The following is a 5,457-nucleotide window of genomic DNA, read 5'->3' as shown; positions in this document are numbered from 1 at the left end:
TCCAATGCTTAAATAAGAGAATTCATTCTTTTCACAGGAAGGTGTTCCTGGGTATGGTGGGAGGGGGAGGGGTGTGTGTGGGGAGGGTGCTCTCCATGGTTGGTTAATTCAGTGACTTCACAGCCACATCAAAGGCACAAGTCTTTCCCTGGCTGATGTGGCTCAGTTGGCAGGGCGCTGTTCTGCAAAGTAAAATGCCACCAGTTTGATTCCCGGTCAGGGCACAAGCCTGGGTTGCGAGTTAAGTTCCCAGTTGGATGCTGTGAGGTGCAACTGATCAATGTTTCTATTCTCTCTCACATCAATGTTTCTCTCTCTCTTTCTCCCTCTCTTCCCCTCTCTCTAAAAATAAAAAGATATATAAAATCTTTTTTTTTAAGGCATAGGTCTTTTCATCCTTCCACTCTGTCATCTAACTCTCCTGAAAATGGCAGCAACTCCTATAAGCATTACACCCTTCACACAAAGGGCCAGAGGTAGAAAAGCAACCATCTCTTCCTTGGGTCTTTTTTGAAGAGCTAAGAACCTTTTACCAGCTCTATCCTCCCAAAGATTTCCCTGCATGTCTCATTGACCAGAGTTTAGTTATATGCCATTTCCAAAGCCACCTACTAACAAAAAAACTAGAATCTCAGTGACTGACATAGAAAAATCAAAATTTTCCCCCTGATCTTGATGCTTGGGCAAGCTTTACCTGAAGCACATGACTTCACAGAGCAGTGTGAGTATGTGGACAAGACTCAGAGTTCTGTTAGCAGAGAATAATAATGCAATCTGATTCTCACCTCATTGTAATGAATGCTTTTCAATACAGACAGTCCTCTCTTTGCATGGTTCTGATAAGCAGAAATTTCCATGACCACATTTTGGTTAAACGACACCATTTCCCCAGACATTCAAATTTCCCTTACCATGGTATGTTAACTATGAGTAATTGCATGAAGTACAGACTTCAGTCCACAGACTGAACTACATAAATACCAGCTGTGCATCTTAGTCAGTGATCAGTGTGTCTGTCACGAACACACAACTTCCACCAAAGTTGGGTGTGTATGTCAAGACTGATGACATCATGCACAAGCCAGGAGAGTGTGTTTGTTATTTACACAATTGAAGCTTCCTGGGAAGAACAGAATGGACCTCCCAAGCCAGTTCTAAAGTGGTTGAGAGCAGAGGGAAGGAGACTGGCTCGAGGGTTTATTGTGGTCAGGAGGTCGGCTAGGACGAGAGCTCCTGCACTAGGCAAGAAGGGGCTTGCATGGCTTGAGTCTCCCAAAGGAGGCAGCACCTGGACTTTCTTGTCAGCTTGTCCACATGCAGGACGTGAGAGGGAGAGGGAAGGGTGAGGCTTAAAATATGTCAGCGCTCACACATCAAAACATGAAGTCAGATTCTTTGTTATAACATCACTTCTGTCCAAGTCTGTTGGTGGCTGCTCACTACGTGTTAGTCAGTTCTCCCACAGGCAGCAGAGTGCCACTGTGTCACCTCCTCGTCTCCCAGTGCTAAATCCACATTTTATTTTATTATTTTTTAACTAGTTGCCTATCTTTTCAAAGATCATAATTTATGTAAGGATCTATTTTTTTTTTTTTTACTTTTATCTTCACCCAAGGACATACTTATTTTAGGGAGAGGGGAAGGGAGGGAAAAGAGAGAGAGAGAAACATCAATCAGTTGCCTCCCATACACACTCGGACTGAGGACCAAACCGACAACCCGGCCATTTGCCCTAAGCAGGAATTGAACTCTCGGCCTTTCGGTTTGCAGGACAATGCCCAACCAAGTGAGCCATGCTGGCCAAGGCCCCACATGACATTTTACAAATATGGATAGTCAAAAGAGGAAACTGGCCAAGAGAGATGAAGTAAAGGAAAGAAATAAAAGGTGATAATGCTGGAAGTAAAATTCTGATGTACATAAATGGAGTTATAGGAGAAATTGCTGACTAAGGGATTGGTGACTGCTGCCTTTCAACAGATTTTAGATGTTCGGTCAGAGGGACTCAGTGAAGACCAGCTTATCATCACTCAGGAGCAAAGCGGTCATGGTGAAAAGGACGAGAATGGCCCTGAGGAAGTGATGCCAGTCAGAAACTTAACATTGAATGAACTTTTGGAGATACTTCATAACACATTGAGAGCACAAAGAACAAAACGTTGGAAGCTGATCCACACTCGGGGGTGTAACAGTTTACTACCTCATAGAAAAGATGTCCACTCCGTGTAGTAAATTACGTGACAAGAAGAGAGGTACGACTCAAGCTAGTCTTGATGTTTTCTACACAGGAAATATAATGCACTCTAATTCTCCATGTTTCTGATGCTTTCAGTTAATATCTTAAATATTAGTTTTACTATGTTTTTCATTTCTTATAACCCAACAGAATGTTTCCAATGTTTTGACAAAAATTTTATAGCTCATAGGACAATCATTTTTCCTATGGATTATGAGGACCATTTTGACCCCTTGAGTGCAATCGTTTCTACGGCCCCTCAATGCCACGCAGAGTGAGGAATACCCGGACGGACTTTGCTTCACCGTCGTGTGGTATTTCACTCTTCTGATCACTCCCCGCTGCCAGCCTTTCCCCCCTGACCCCATACCTTCAGATTCTTCTCTCACTTCCTGGGAAGCCCCTCTTCCTTTGCCTGTCTTGTTAGTATTGGTAAACCCTAGATTCTGTCCTTGACTCTCTGATTTTTACTCTATATCTTCTTCCATTTCCGGCCTTTTGTAAAAGTTGCAACTTTTCTGTCTTGGGTGGTGATGACGGTACTAAGGTGATCGTGAAGAAAGGGGGCTTTGCAAAATGGCAGGAAGGAATTCAGGGGGAAAACAGTAGGATGGCAGAGTGTCACCTTTATTTCACAATCTGGATTTAGGACAGAGCCCTAAATTCTTTTACAAACATTTGCTGAATTGTACTATGTATCCGGTATAGTTCTATATGCTGGAACACTAAGTAGTGACGGATAGTTGGTGTAAAGTAGTGCATTGGATTTTAACTGTGCCCCCTGGAGGTACTACCTGAACCTCTGCCGTTTAACCCATTGGTTATCCTAATGGAAGAAATTAGAGAGCTGCTCTATGGGGAAGATGTTTCATGCTGGGCAAGAAGTCTTCAACCTCACAAGACATACCACACCCCTGCCTATTAGGACAGGCAGTGCTGTAAATCAGAATATATCTAATTAAAAATCTTGAGATTACCTTTGCAGATGTGTCTTGCTTTGTGAAATCATAGTATTTCTAAAGTCACCCATAAATCAGTTTCCTTAATTCCTTACACTTATACAGTGAGTTATGGTTTACAACAGACTTCGCACAGATTATTCGTTGCTTCTTCCCTTAAAATGCTAAAGGGCAAGAGGGACACTATTGTCTTTTTTAAAAATAGTTTTTTATTGTATTTATTCCATTACCATTTAGCCCCCTGTATCCCCCTCCTGTATTTTTTCCATTACAATTTATCCCCCTTATACCCTCTTCCACCTCCACCCCCCACCTCTGCAATTACCACACTGACGTCTTTGTCCATGAGTTTTTTCTCTGTTTGCTTTTTGCTCTGTCCCTCCAACCCCTACATCTGCCCCACCCCCAGAGCTGTCAGCCTGCTCTCTATCTATGAATCTATCTCTGTTTTGCTTGTTTGTTCAATTTCTTCATTAGATTTCACATGTGAGTGAAATCATATGGTATTTGTCTATCTCTGACTGGCTTATTTCACTTAGCATAATGTTCTCCAGGTCAATCCATGCTGTCAAAAAGGGCAACGGTTTCTTCTTTTTTACAGCTGAGTAGTATTCCATTGTGTAAATGTATCATAGTTGTTTTACCCACTCATCTACTGATGGACACTTGGGTTGCTTCCAAATCTTGGCTATTGAAAATAATGCTGCAATGAACATAAGGGTGCTTATATTCTTTCAAATTAGTGTTTCAAGTTTCTTCAGATAAAATCCCAGGAGTGGAATTGCTGGGTCATAAGGCAGTTCCATTTTTAAATTTTTGAGGTAACTCCATACTGCTTCCTACAGTGGCTGCACCAATCTGCATTCCCACCAACAGTGCATGAGGGGTCCCTTTTCTTCACATCCTCACCAACTTGCTGTTTGTTGATTTATTGATGACAGCCATCCTGACAGGTGTGAGGTGATATCTGATTGTAGTTTTAATCTGCATTTCTCTGATGATTAGTGACGTTGAACATCTTTTCATAGGTCCATTGGCCATCTATATGTTCTTTTTGGAGAGGTGTCTATTCAGGTCCTTCGCCCGCTTTTTAATTGGATTGTTTGTCTTCCTGGTGTTGAGCTTTATAAGTTCTTTATAAATTTTTGATATTAACTCCTTACAGATAAATCAGCACATATGTTCTGCCATTCAGTGGGTTGTCTTTTTATTTTGTTGATGGTTTTCTTTGCTGCCAAAACTTTTTAGTTTGATGTAGCCCACTTGTTTATTTTTTCTTTTGTTTCCCTTGCCTGAGGAGATGTATCAGAAAAACATATTGCTACAAGCTATGGGGTTTACTGCCCATGTTTTCTTCTAGGAATTTTTTATAATTTTGAGTCTAATTTTTAAGACTTTAATACATTTTGAATTTATTTTTGTGTGTGATGTAAGAAGGGGTCTACTTTCATTTTTCTCTATGTATCTGTCCAATTTTCCCAGCATCAACTATTCTCATTCCTGTAGAAAATCAGAGAAATCCACAGCTCAGAATAGTTCCCTGATGGTAAATGATGGAGCTGTGTTTAAAATAATGAGATCCAATCTTATTTTAAGTATCTCAAGAATGACTGGAAACATTCCTACTGTGATTTTTTTGGGAAAGCTAAGAATTCTCTTGTAAATGTAAACTTCCAAATTACTTCGTGGGCAATGCTAGATTTTTCCAAATGAGGTTTGTAGACTAACATCCACGTGTACTATGCATTACTAAACCCAGTTCTAAATAAAGCTGAAATTTGGTGAGTTATGTGATCATTATCGCCAAATGTGCCAGCTCCTATCATATTTAGAACCCCGTGTTCTGAGGTAGGTGCCCAAGTTTACGCTGAGGAATTTGCTGAACAAATCCCTGGCAAGAAGTCAGAGCAGCAATTTTCTGTATCCTTAAATCCTTTCAAGTAGAAATGACAAAACATACCCGAGTCCGTAAATCCTAAATTTTTGGAGTTTCCTACTACTGTTGGAGTTCTAACTCACTCACTTCCCCGAAGAAGCATCCTATTTATTTATGTTTAAAGTTAAACGAAATAAAAACTTCCTAACTTAAATGGGGCAGTAATCGGGAGTAAAAATAGCTGGTTTCTTGTGTTTCTTGTGGGAAATGGAAGACACGTGATAGGAAAAGATGAAGTCTACCGCCCAATCGCGGGCGCGGGGCTTCTTCCAGTGAGTGGGATCTGCGCGAGCGCGGGTCCGGACCGGAGCCCCGAGATGGCCGGG

The sequence above is a fragment of the Desmodus rotundus genome, chromosome 10, assembly GCF_022682495.2.
Source record: "Desmodus rotundus isolate HL8 chromosome 10, HLdesRot8A.1, whole genome shotgun sequence".
In the NCBI taxonomy this organism is placed as follows: domain Eukaryota; kingdom Metazoa; phylum Chordata; class Mammalia; order Chiroptera; family Phyllostomidae; genus Desmodus; species Desmodus rotundus.
The sequence above is the reverse complement of the archived record's forward strand: the minus strand, read 5'-3'. Positions refer to the sequence as shown.